This window comes from Cnephaeus nilssonii, assembly GCF_951640355.1.
Source record: "Cnephaeus nilssonii genome assembly, chromosome: 20".
Lineage (NCBI taxonomy): Eukaryota > Metazoa > Chordata > Mammalia > Chiroptera > Vespertilionidae > Cnephaeus > Cnephaeus nilssonii.
In genome coordinates this window covers 51613874-51628159 of record NC_137091.1, presented here as the reverse complement: position 1 = coordinate 51628159, position 14286 = coordinate 51613874, and the positions used below count along the sequence as shown (strand labels likewise).

General features: G+C 46.4%; 1 long non-coding RNA gene across 1 annotated transcript; it reads left to right on the top strand.

The window, feature by feature from the left end:
- Positions 1-2053: 2053 nt before the first annotated feature.
- LOC307092812 lies at positions 2054-13268 on the top strand. The gene is made up of 3 exons (XR_013812891.1): positions 2054-2276; positions 3392-3518; positions 8895-13268. It is a non-coding gene; the product is annotated as an uncharacterized lncRNA (long non-coding RNA).
- Positions 13269-14286: the final 1018 nt, after the last annotated feature.

Here is a 14286-nt window from a genome sequence, read left to right as displayed (position 1 = left end):
AATCCTCACCTGAGGATATGTTTTGATTGATTTTATATATTTTTTAAATTTTATTTTATTGAGATAATAAGGGAGAAAGATCATTTCAGAGCCTCCCTGCCTCTCCTCTCCAACCCCGCAGCCCCAGGGGTGGGCGCCAGTCCCTCCTGCAGCCCAGGCCCCGCATCCGTGAGGAAGGTCGAGGGCAGAGAGGAGGGTTGGGGCTATTTACAAAAGCCAAATAGCAGGGTTAAAATTTCAAACAGCAGTTTTTATATAAGATTAGATGCCCAGTGCACGAATTTGTGCACGGGTGGGATCCCTCGCCTGGCTGGCAATAGAGGTCTATGGGGGGCCAGCCAGCCAGGGGAGGAGCCACGGGAGGTTGATAATCTTCGGGGGGGAGGGGTCATGGGAGGTTGGCCAGCTAGCACCCCCCCCCCCATTGGGGCTGATCAGGGGTTAGCCGGGGGGATGGGCCAAGGGAGGTTGGCTGTGGGAGTGCACTGACCACCAGGGGGAAGTTCCTGCATCGAGCGTCTGCCCCCTGGTGGTCAGTGTGTGTCATAGCGACTGGTTGACCGGTCATTTCAGTTGTTCTGTTTATTCAGTCGTAATGGTCGCTTAGGCTTGCATATATATATATATATATATATATTTCACCAGGGCCTCTGCCCTTGACTGGAATCAAACCTGGGACCCTTCTGTCCGCAGGCTGACGCTCCATCCACTTAGCAAAGGCTGGGCTTATCATTGATCTATCTCTCCCTGTCTCCCTCTCTCTTCCTCTCTGAAATCAACACCAAAAGATATATTTTTTAAAAATATATAAGGTAGGCCCTGACGGTTTTGCTCAGTGGATAGAACATTGGCCTGTGAACTGAAAGTTCTCAGGTTTGATTCCAGTCAAGAGCATGTACCTTGGTTGCGGGCACATCCCCCGTGGGAGGTGTGCAGGGGGCAGCTGATCGATGTTTCTCTCTCATCGATGTTTCTAACTCTCTATCCCTCTCCCTTCCTCTCTCTGTAAAAAATCAATAAAATGTATTTGAAAAAAAAAAATAAGGTAGTACACCTGTCAGAATGGCTATCATGAACAAATCAACAAACGACAAGTGCTGGCAAGGATTCAGAGAAAAAGGAACCCTCGTGCACTGCTGGTGGGAATGCAGACTGGTGCAGCCACTGTGGAGAACAGTATGGAGTTTCCTCAAAAAACTGAAAATGGAACTCCCATTTGACCCAGTGATCACACTTCTAGGAATATATTCTAAGACACTGGAAACACCAATCAGAAAGGACATATGCACCTCTATGTTCATAGCAGCACAATTCGCCATAGCTAAGATTTGGAAACAGCCTAGGTGCCCGTTAGCAGATGACTGGATCAGAAAACTATGGTACATCTACACAATGGAATATTATGCGGCCATAAAAAAGAAGGAATTCTCACCATTTGCAGCAACCTGGATGGAATTGGAGAACATTATGCTAAGTGAAATAAGCCAGTCAATGAAAGAAAAATACCACATGATCTCACTCATTTGTGGATAATAAAGAACATTATAAACTGATGAACAAAAAGATAGATACAGAGGCAGTAAAGCACCGAACAGACTGTCAAATTACAGCGGGAAGGTTAGGGAGAGGTGGGGAAGATAAGAGATCAACCGAAGGACTTGTATGCATGCACATAAGCATAAGCAATGGACACAAAACTCTGGGGGGTGAGCACATGTAGGGGAGTGCGGTGGGGGGGCAATGGCAAAATATGTACACATATAATACCTTAATTAAAAAAATGGAAAAAATAAACAAAAATAAACATATGTGTACATAAAAAAAAAAATAAGGTAGTATTGGATGTTCCTGACATTGCCATGACCACGCACAAAGCCCCTCTCAGGAGGTGGGAATTCCTCCTCCTAGGCCCCTATGGGTAATCTCTCCACGCCGCCTCCAGAGACTGGGAACTACATTACCCAGAAGGCGCCGCGCCCACAGCAGCCAATGAGAGAGCCGCAGGCCGTGGATGGCTGGGGGCTGGCTGTGCTGGGTCCTCGCTCAGGCGCCTTTTTCCAGCTTCACTGGGGAGGGAGGTGACCGGAGCGGGAAGGCGCGGAGGAGGCGGTGTCCCCGCAGCACAGACGCGGGTGGGAAGCTCACGATTGTGACGCTCGGCGACCCCGCGAGGGACCCGCTTCCGGGCGGGACGGGGTCCCCTCCTCGCCCGCCGGCCCCGACCGCTGCGACCAGAGAGTCCGATGGCGGCGGCCGCGCCGAGGCGCCCGGCTGAGGTGAGCGTGTCCCCGGGGCGGGCGCCCCTCCTCCTGCAGCCCGGGCCCCGCGTCCGTGAGGGAGGCCGAGGGCCTGGAGGCGGGTCCGCGCCCGGCGGAGAGGGGGTGTGGGCGTCTGAAATGCCCGCGCCCCTCCGGTGCCTGATGGGGAAGGAAACGGGGGGCGCAGGGAGGACTTCCGGGGCTCCCTCGGGAAGCTCCGGGCTGTGGGCCCCTCCGGCGGGGGTCGTGGCTGACGGTGTGGAACGTGTGAGTCACTGGGCGCCGTGAGCGGGGGAGGGGTGTGTGTGACGGACCCGGGTGAGTGGGGAGGGGTGTCTGTGACGGACCCGGGTGAGTGGGGAGGGGTGTCTGTGACGGACCCGGGTGAGTGGGGAGGGGTGTGTGTGACGGACCCGGGTGAGTGGGGAGGGGTGTCTGTGACGCGGGGCAGGGAGGCAGCGGGGCTGGGAGTGGGACAGGGACTGGGGTGATAGGGAGGCAGCGGGTGCAGAACGGGCTGCCCGCGAGGAGGTGGTGTGAGCTGATGGCGCCCAGGCCCTGGTGTGGGGACCAGGTGAAGGGGGCCCCCTCTGGCTGTGTGGGGCAGGGAGTTGCTTTGCAGGCGGGAGGCGCCCCTAGGCCTGACCCTCAGCAAAGGCAGTGGGAACACACACTCGGGTGGCATCTGTGTGTCCCCACTGCCCTTGCTGAGGGCTAAACACAGTCACTATGGCCTGGCCGGCGTGGCTCAGAGGTTGGGTTTGACCTATGAACCAGGAGGTGAAGGTTCCATTCCTGGTCAGGGCACATGCCAGGGTTGCAGGCTGCAACCCCAGTAGGTTAGGGCAGGAGGTGCCAAGCAGTGGTTCTCTCTCATCATGGATGTTTCTATCTGACTCCCTCTCCCTTCTTCTCTGAAGTCAATAAAATAATATTTTAGAAATAAAAATTAAAAATAAACTCAGTTACTCTGGAATCCTAATAGGTGAGCAGACATCAGGGTCCCCAGGGCCTGGTGTCTCCTGGGAGGGAGGCGGCCCTGGAGGAGGAGCGTGGACAGGTGTGTGAGGGGATGGGCTGGGAGGGTCTCAGAAAGACAATGTGTATGGTGTCCTCCGTTCCCATCTCGCCAGGCCCGTGTGACCTTTGACGATGTGGCCGTGTACTTCTCCCGGGAGGAGTGGGCCCTCCTCGATGAGGCTCAGAGACACCTGTACCGCGATGTGATGCTGGAGAACTTGGCCCTTGCATCCTCTCTGGGTAAGACTCTCACCTTCTCACGGGGGACTTGGACTAGGCTCTGCCCTGCCTTCCCCTTCCCCTCCTTTCCCCAGAGGCTGCTCTGTGGACCCCACATATTCCCCTGTGGACCCCAGACCCTTCCCTCCTCTCTGCTGCAGCCCCAATACCTGCTCTGAACTCTTCTCATAGGGATGGGATGCTGTGAGCTTAATGCAATCCACCATGCTTGCCCCCTCCCTGGCCCGGTCAATGTGCCCAGATTCACGCTACTTTTTTTTCTTTCTATTTTTTAAAAAAATATTTGTTGTTGAAAGTATTACATATCTCCCTTTGTTCTCCCACTGACCTCTTCCAGCCTCCCCATGCCCCTCATTCCTTTGCCTTCACCATGGGTGATACATATATGCATACAAGTTCATTGGTTGATATCATCCCACCATTTGCAACAGCACGGATGGACCTGGAGAGCATTATGCTAATCCATGGTTGGCAAACTGCGGCTCGCGAGCCACATGTGGCTCTTTGGCCCCTTGAGTGTGGCTCTTCCACAAAATACCACGGCCTGGGTGAGTCTATTTTGAAGACGTGGCGTTAGAAGAAGTTTAAGTTTAAAAAATTTGGCTCTCAAAAGAAATTTCAATCGTTGTACTGTTGATATTTGGCTCTGTTGGCTAATGAGTTTGCCGACCACTGTGCTAAGTGAAATAAGCCAACCAAAGAAATATAAGTATCACATGATCTCACTTATATGTGGAATCTCAAAAACAAAATAAACCGATGAACAAAAATAGATGCAGAGATACGGAAGCATCGAACAGACTGTTGAACCTCAGAGGGAAGGCAGCCGAGGGTGCACGGTACTTGTTTTGATTCTTTCCTTTAGGTGGCATTTTCTAGGGCCTCTCAAGAATTGCAGTCATTGTCATGGTCAAGGCCACTTAGGAAGAGGTATGGGGCACACGTGAGGCCAGATGCTGCTTGTGTGAGAAATTGTAGAGGAGAATCTGAAGCATGAGCCGAGACAGCTTCTCTGTGTGGAAAAGCCACTGGAAACAGCTTGGGTGGCCCTGAAAGTTGAGTGGGTGCTACTTCAGGGAGCCAAAAGGGTGAAGCAAACAGTGTGAGGTAGATGGATGGAGTCTCCGATAGGGAGCCCATCTGCTGGCTCTGTGGGGAAGGGCTCAGAAAAAAAAACAGTGGCCTCTACCAGCACTTCTATCAGGGAGAAAGCTGCCCCCAGCTCTCATTCTGATACCGGACTCCCCATGTCTGTGGTCTTTTCCAGCTACTGCCTCAGCTATGGAGCTTAGAGGGAGTAAGTCCAAGTAGGTCCCCGTGTGGGCCTTTTTTAAAAGAAATTATTAATGGATTGATTTTAGAGAGGGAGAGAAATAGTGAGGGAGAGAGTAGCTTGGATTTGTTGTTCCACTTATTTACACATTAATGGATTGTTTCCTGTCTGTGCCTTGACCGGGGTTAAACCTGCAAAGTTGATATATCAGGAGGATGCTCCAACCAACTGAGCTTGTAGCCAGGGCCCTTTGTGCGCTTTTCTTTTTAAAAATATATCTTATTGATTTTTAACAGAGAGGAAGGGAGAGGGAGAGAGAATTAGAAACATCGATGAGAGAGAAACATCAATCAGCTGCCTCCTGCACACACCTACTGGGGATGTGCCCGCAACCAAGGTACATGCCCTTGACCGGAATCGAACCTGGGACCCTTCAGTCCACAGGCTGATGCTCTAACCACTGAGCCAAACCAGTTAGGGCCCTGTGTGCGCTTTTTAAGAGGAACTTGCTGGGACTCCAGCAGCTCTTAGCTTCAATTGCCGCTAGTTTTTACAGCTAGAGTTTGGTTGGGGGCCTTGTATGGAGCCGAGCCCACTTGCTCCTCAGGGTGTTTTTACAGTCTAGATATCCCTACCAGTTTCTATCTGCCACACATGAAAAAAAAAAAAAAAAGCTTCTGGCCATTGGGGCAAAAATATAAAAATTTAAATATTTGTTCATTTAAATAATTTTTCCGGTGTGGTTCAGTTGGTTGACCAATGTCCCATGCACTGAAAGGCTGCCTGTTCAATTCTGGGTCAGGACTCATGCTGGATGCCTGCTTGGGGAGCTTGAGGGAGGCAGCCGATCAATGTTTCTCTCTGACATTGATGTTGCTCTCTCTCTCTTTCTCCCATCTTCTCTCTCTAGAATCAATAAAGCATATCCTATATAATAAAAGCCTAATATGCTAAGTGTCCGATTGTCTGGTCATCCATTCAACCAATCAAAGAGGAATATGCTAAGGATATGCTAAGGCTGCTCAACCGCTCGCTATGACATGCACTGACCACCAGGGGGCACATGCTCCAACTGGTAGGTTAGCTTGCTGCTGGGGTCCCGCTGATTGGTACTGAGTGAGATGGGTCAGACACGCCCTGGAGCCCTCCCATGGCCCCTCCCCGGCTGGCCAACTTCCTGCGTACCTTCCTGGTCTCTATCGTGCACTGGTGGGGTCCCTCGGCCTGGCCTGCACCCTCTTGCAATCCGGGACCCCTTGGGGGATGTTGGAGAGCTGGTTTTGGCCTGATCCTGCAGGCCAGGCTGAGGGAAATCACTGGTGCATCAATTCATGCACCAGGCCTCTAGTTTAAAAAATAAATGAGTAAAATAAAATATTTCTGTCTCTAAACTTGATGTGTTCATGTAGTTTTCCTGATTTCCCCGAGTTGTATCTCTGCTCTCTTGGAGCTTGGTGAGCATCAGTGAAGCAATTATGTAGAATTCTTTGCCCAGCACTTTGTTGGTTTCACTTTCTGGAAACTTAATGTGCTTCTTTGGTGATGACATGTTTCCTTGATATTTTGGGGCTCCTTACAACATTTTCTTCATGTCTCCACATTTGATGGATCAGTTACCTTTTCCTGCTTTTTTTTTTATAATATATATATATATATATCTTATTGATTTTTTTACAGAGAGGAAGGGAGAGGGATAGAGAGTTAGAAACATCAATGAGAGAGAAACATCAATCAGCTGCCTCTTGCACATATCCTACTGGGGATGTGCCCACAACCAAGGTACATGCCCTTGACCGGAATTGAACCTGGGATTCTTCAGTTCGCAGGCTGAAGCTCTTATTCACTGAGCCAAACCGGTTAGGGCACCTTTTCCTGGTTTTATACACTCCTTTTATGTGCAAAAGTTTTCATCTTGAGTTGGTTGTCAGGTCATTAACCTCCCAGGGTGTGGCAGTTTTGGCTCTGGGGAGGAAGCAGACTGTAAGGGAAGGGATGGCTAATGTTGTAGGGACTCTCAATAGCCAAGGCTGCCAGGTAAACTCACAGCTATCCGGTCATGTTGAGGCTGGGTAGGGTGAGCGATCAGCCTGTGTTCCTATTATTCCAGGAACGTTTCCCATGTAACCAGTGTTTTATTGTCATGGCCAGTGCCAACCTTACTTGTACTTTCCCTTCCTCACTGCTGCTACTTGCCTGAATAGTCCATTCTACTATTTTGTCGTTACTCGGACTTTTAGTCCATGGAGAATCTCTGGTCTTCGTAGCTCACGTATTTCTCTCACCTCTTCCTCTATTGTTTTGCAGCATTGGTCTACATGTGCCGTGAGATCAACATCCGTTTTGAAATTAGCCTTCATGGCAGCTACTCTCTTGCAATTGGTTTTTCTCCCATTTGCGCCTGTGTTTCTAACACTGCCTTATGTCACTGGAAGAAAATATCCTGTAGAAACTCTTTGCATCTGAAGTAGTTTTTTTATTATTTGAAGGTTATCTTACTTAAAAAAAAATTCTTTATTGTTGAAAGTATTACATATGTCCTCTTATTTCTGCCTTTGACCCCCTCCAGCTTGCTCCTGTCCCCCAGGCCTTCACCATCTCATTGTCTGTGTCCTTGGGACATGCATAGAAGGTCCTTGGTTGATTACCTCCCACCCACCCACCTAACAGAAGTTGTTTTAGGACATACCTTTTTTTTTGTTAATATAGAAAATAGTTTTAATTCAATCAAACACAGAAAACAGTGCAAAATAATATCCAACAACATCAAAAAAATGAAACAGAAATCATTAAAAGTCCAAATCCAGGGGGATTTAAAAATTGTTTTTTTTCTGGAGAATACTGATTAATCTAAAAGGAATTTTTTTTTAAATTTGCACCTGAAGGTATTTTTTCATTGATTTTTAGATAGAGTGGAAGAGAGAGAAAGACACAGAGAGAAACATCATGTGAGAGAAACACATCGATTGGTTGCTTCCTGCATGCGACAACCAGGGCCCAGGCTGGGAGGAGCCTGCAACCAAGCTACATGCCCTTGACAGGAATCCAACCTGGGACCTTTTGGTCCACAGGCCGATGCTCTATCCACTGATCCACACCGGCTGGGTCGAGATTTTCTTTAAAGAAAAATAAATAAATAAATAAATAAATAAATATATATATATATATATATGTGTGTGTGTGTGTGTATGTATGTATGTATACTTCAAAGAGGAGGGGAGAGGGAGAGAGAAGTATCAATGATGTGAGAGAGAAAAAAACATGAGCAAATCATTGATTGGCTGCCTCCTGCACACCTCCCACTGGGAATCAAGCTCATGCTCGACTCAAACCATGACCTCCTGGTTAATAGATAGACACTCAACCATTGAGGCAAATCTGGAGATCTCTGAACTTTACAAGAGACTTTCCTCCCTATACACATCCTTTCTCACCATCGCTGAGGAATGGGTGTCTGGCCTATTCTTCACAGTTTCAGTGTTTGACCTCCTTCCACTGCCTTTCATTAATCCAGCCATTTTCTTTTTATTTTTAAATATATTTTTATTGATTTCAGAGAGGAAAGGGGAGGGAGAGAGAGGTAGAAGTGTCAATGATAAGAGAGAATTATTGATCTGCTGCCTCCTACACCCCCCTTACTGGGAATTGAGCCCACAATCCTTGACCACAATCAAACCCAGGACTCTTTAGTCTACAGGACAATGCTTTATCCACTGAACCAAACCAGCGAGGGCAATCCAGGGATTTTCAACCTTTTCCATCTCATGGCACACATAAACTAACTACAGAAATTTTGAGGCACAGCAAAAAATTTATGTTTTGTCCATCTGACCAAAAAATAGCTATAATAGATGTGAATGAATCTAAATTAGAACATTCCTCTTTTTTCGGTTACACCCTATTCTTGTATCCTTTCTCTGGTGAGTCCTCTCCCATTATTTTGCCTTAGAAGATGCCCAGTAGCAACTTCCCCCACCGGGTTTTAAGCACTTTCGTTAAAAAGCAAACCATAGACTAATTTCTCGATGTGACGAATGCACATTTGTGATGGTGTTGCTCCATCCTCACAGTCAGCCTGTACTTCACCAGCATTTATTTGTATTCAGGTCACTGCTGTGGAGCAGATGATGCAGAAGCTCCCTGTGAACAGCGTGTTTCTGCAGGAGTGTCACAGTCCAGCCCCTCCAAGGCAGCTTTGTCTTCCCAGAAGACCCACTTCTGTGAGAGCTGTGGTCTAGCCTTGAGAGACATACTCCATTTGGCTGAGCACCAAGGAACACCACACAGCCAGAACGTGGTTAGGTGTGGGGTGTGTATGAAAGAATTTTACTTGGGTGCAAACCTCCAAATACACGGGAAAGAGAGAAAAGCTTGTTTTACCTGCGGAGAATGTAAGAAAGCCTTCAGTCTGAGACACACACATGCTCAGGACCAAGATTTTTACACTGAAAGAGATTGTTTTATGTGCAGTGAATGTGGGAAAACATTCAGGGATCAGTCTTCATTCGCCGTTCACCAGAGAGTGCATACAGGTAAAAGCCTTCACGTGTGTGGCCAATGTGGCCAGTCTTTTAGGCGAACCTCAGCCCTCAGTCAGCATCGAAGATTTCATTGCGGGCCAAGGCAGTACAGGTGCGGCAACTGTGGGAAGTCCTTTCACCCAAAATCTGTCCTCATTTATCCCTGGAGAAGTCACACTGGGAACAAATGTGACTTGTGCCGTGAATGTGCGCCATCTTTTAGCCGGAGCTCCATCCTCATTCGACAACGGACAGTTCACTCTGGAGAAAGGCATTATGAGTGCACGCAATGTGGGAAGTCCTTTAGAAGGAAGTTTTACCTCATTCTGCATTGGAGAGTTCACACTGGAGATAGGCCTCATGAGTGCCGTGAGTGTGGGAAATCTTTCACCAGGAGATCAGTCCTTATTCTACACCGGAGAATGCACACAGGAGAAAGGCCTTTTCAGTGCAGTAAATGTAGGAGGTCCTTTACCGGTAGTTCCATACTCATTCTCCACCAGAGAGTTCACACAGGAAAAAGGCCTTATGAGTGCAGTGAATGTTGGAAATCCTTCAGCCAACAATCTTACCTCACTCAACACCAGATAGTTCATAGTGGAAGACATTCTTATGAGTGTAGTGAATGTGGGAAAGCTTTTATCTCTCGCACTGGCCTTAGTTACCATCTGAGAGTTCACTCTGGAAAAAGGCCTTATCAGTGCAGTAAATGTGACAAATCTTTCACCTCTCGCCCGGGCCTGCGTTACCATCTGAGAGTTCACACTGGAAAAAGACCTTATCAGTGTAGTGAATGTGGGAAATCTTTCTTATGTGGTTCCTACCTCAGTATTCATCAGAGAGTACACACAGGAGAAAGACCTTATGAGTGCAGTGAATGTGGTAAATCCTTTCTCCGAAGACATCACTTTCTTACACACCAGAGAATTCACACAGGAGAAAGGCCTTATCAGTGCAGTGAATGTGGGAAATGTTTTTCATCTGGTTACAATCTCAGTAATCATCAGAGAGTTCACACAAAAGAAAGACCCCATCAGTGCAGTGAATGTGGGAAATCTTTTATCCTAAGACAGCACCTTCTTGTACACCAGAGAGTTCATGCAGGTCAAACGCCTTACCAGTGCAGTGAATGTGGTAAATCTTATTGTTCAAAGTTCAACCTCATTCAACATCAGAGAGTCCACACAGGAGAAAGGCCTTATCAGTGTAGTGAATGTGGGAAATGTTTTACCTCAAGCTCTGTCTTTAATTATCATAAGAAAGTTCACACTGGAGAAAGGCCTTATCAGTGCAGCGATTGTGGGAAATCTTTTTTATCAAGTTCCAACCTCAGTACTCATCAGAGAGCACACACAGGAGAAAGACCCTATGAGTGTAGTGACTGTGGGAAATCCTTTTTCCGAAGGTATCACCTTCGTACACACCAGAGAGTTCACACAGGAGAAAGGCATCAGTGCAATGAATGTGGGAAATCTTTTGCATCTGGTTTTAATCTCAGAAATCATCAAAGAGTTCATACAGGAGAAAAGCCTTATGAGTGCACTGTGTGTGGGATCTCTTTTACCACTCAGAGAAAGCTTCGTTATCATCGAGTAGTTCACACTGGAGAAGGGCCCTATGAGTGTCGTGAATGTGGGAAATCTTTTACCTCTCATTATGCCCTCCGTGATCATAAGAAACTTCATATAAACAAAAAACCTTATGAATGCACCAAATGTGGGAAATTGTTCAGAGCAAATTCTCACCTCATTGAACACTGGAGAGTTCACACTGGAGAAAAACCTCATCAATGTGGAGAATGTGGGAAATCTTTTTCATCGGGCTCTGGCCTCCGTTATCATCAGAGTATTCACACCGGGTTAAGACCTCATGAGTGTGGTGAATGTGGGAAATCTTTCCTCAGGAAATCAACACTCATTCGCCATCAAAGAACTCACACAGGAGAAAGGCCTTATGTGTGCAGTGGATGTGGGAAGTCTTTTATGCAGAGACACCATCTTCTTGTTCACCAAAGGGTTCACACAAAATAAGGGCTGTATGATTGCAGTGAATGTTGCAAAAACTTTAAGGATAGTTCCTAGTCCAATTAACTCTGGAGCATTCACACTGGAGGTAGGCATTTCAGTCCAAAAATGGGGGAAAGATTTAGCCATAATTTTTACCTTTTTTTTTTAAATCCTCACCGGAGGATATTTTTCCATTGGTTTTTAGAGAGAGGGAAAGACAGAGAAATATCAATGTGAGAGAAACACATCAGTTGGTTGCCTTCTGCATGATCCCTGACCAGGCCAGGCCGGGGAGGAGCCTGCAACTGAGGTACATGCCCTTGACCGGAATCAAACCCAGGACCCTTCAGTTCCCAGGCCAATGCTCTATCTGGTTAGGGCAGTGGTCGGCAAACTGCGGCTCGCAAGCCACATGCGGCTCTTTGGCCCCTTGAGTGGCTCTTCCACAAAATATCACGACCTGGGCAAGTCTATTTTGAAGAAGTGGCATTAGAAGAAGTTTAAGTTTGACAATTTGGCTCTCAAATTTCAATTGTTGTACTGTTGCTATTTGGCTCTGTTGACTAATGAGTTTGCCGACCACTGGGTTAGGGCAGTTCTTACCTTTCTTAATACCTGAGTCTTAATATAGGAAAAAGGTCCTATGAGGTTGGTAAATGTATGAAATGTATTTATGGAGTGTGTTATTGTCTAAGAGAACATGTAGGATGTGAGCTCTATGGTGTAGACTGGGGTCCTCACACTTTTTAAATGGGGGGCCAGTTCACTGTCCCTCAGACCGTTGGAGGGCTGGACTATAGTTTAAAAAAAAACTATGAACAAATTCCTATGCACACTGCACATATCTTATTTGGAAGTAAAAAAACAAAACGGCAAAAACACCCGCATGTGGCCCGCGGGCCGTAGTTTGAGGACTCCTGGAATATGAAAAATATTTTACCCATAGCTTGACACTCACCTCCAGAGAGTTCACCCAGGAAATGGCGTTATGAGTTCAGCGAATGTGGGAAATTTCCCCCCAAGTATTTACCTTATTATAAAATGTGAAATTCATGCTGGGTAAATACCTCCGATGTGTAAGGGAATGTGCAATTTTCTTGTTCATTAATGACCCTGGAAGAAGCCATCTGTCTGAATTCAACCTCATGTTTCCAGTTGTCACAGGAAATTCACCTTAAGTTTCAGTCATGTAGGAAACATGTGTATCTGTGTGTGCTTTGTCACCTGCCTAGGACTGCTTGCCATTTTCTTTTGTTAAAGCCATTTTTTTACTCTACCGCATGGTAGGTTCCCACCTGTCCATTACCATCCTCATGTGCTCAGGGCAGCTGGCCTCTGTTCTCTTACATATTGGTGAAAATTAGGAGTCACCTGAGCTCTGTGGAGTTCACTTGGGCAGGAACCCGACCCATTGTTGGATCGGAGAAGATCACCTGAGTCTGGCTGGCGGGCTGTGTGCTCCCATGAATTTTTTTTCAGCTTACAAGTCACCAACCTGAACTGTTGACTACACATTGCTTTGGTTTGTACAATATTGTTTATGTCTGTATGGTATATCAGTTCTCTTTCATTTTGGGTGACTTATATGCTGTGTGGGGTGTTTTATAAACAGATTTCACCTTCCGCAAGTGTAAATGGTGAACTTTTTTTTTTTAATCCTCACCCATGGATATTTTTCCATTGACTTTTAGAGAGAATGGAAGAGAGAGGAAAAGACAGAAATACCGATGTGAGAGAGACACATTGGTTGGTTGCCTCCTGCATGTGCCCCCGACTAGGGCCTGGGCTGGGGAGGAATCTGCAGAGATACCTGAACCCTTTGGTCCACAGGTCAACACTTTACCCACCGAGCCAAACTGGCTAGGGTGAAAATAAGAGTTTTGTGTATGCCTGTAGCAATGATCGCCTCAAGGCCATTGTAAAAAGAAAGTGGTCCAGGGATATGGCTCTTGTAATCCAGCCAGCACTCCTATTGAGTGAAGTAGAAATGTCCTTTATAACTAGCCAATATATTTTGCCGCTGAGGCCACACTGACTCTCAGATGGCAACAGGAGAAATATGGTGGGGTCCATATAAGATTGCCAAACCTATTTCTTTAAAAAAAAAAATATATATATATATATATATATGTGTGTGTGTGTGTGTGTGTGTGTGTGTGTGTGTGTGTATAATTTATTGATTTCAGAGTGGAAGGGAGAGGAAGATAGAAACATCAATGATGAGAATTATCAATTAGCTGCCTCCTACATGCCCCACACTGGGGATGAGCCCACAACTCGGTCATGTGTCCCTACCAGGAATCAAACCATTATCTCCTGATTCATAGGTCTATACTCAACCACTGAGCCATACCAGCAGGGCATTAAATCTATTAATACAAAAAATTTTAAATACTTCAATAAGGTATAATTTACATGTAAAAAACTACATATATAAATTTGATAAATCTTGACATTCATGTGAAACTGAAAAAATCACTGCTATTATGGTAATGATTTAATTTGTCAGTGTATTTTTGGCTTATGTGCTTTTGTTTTTTATTTTTATTTAAAAATATTTTTTTTTATTGATTTCAGAGAGGAAGGGAGAGGGAAAGAGAGACAGAAACATCAGTGATGAGAGAGAATCATTGACCGGCTGCCTCCCGCACGCCCCCCACTGGGGATCCAGCTCGCAACCCAGGCACATGCCCTTGACCAGAATTGAACCTGGGACCCTTCAGTCCACAGGCCGACGCTCTATCCACTGAGCCAAACCAGCTAGGGCACTTATGTCCTTTTATAATATCTCCCTGCTCTTCACAGCCCTCCAAATAATTTGGTTTACTTTCCTTTAGTATAGATACCTTTGTATTTTCTATAATTTATATGATGGCAATCATTGAATGTTTACTTATGTTTTTCTCGTTTCCTTTATGTTGTATTACTTAGAGATTCATCTATGATATAATTACCTCAACTTCCCCCCCTAC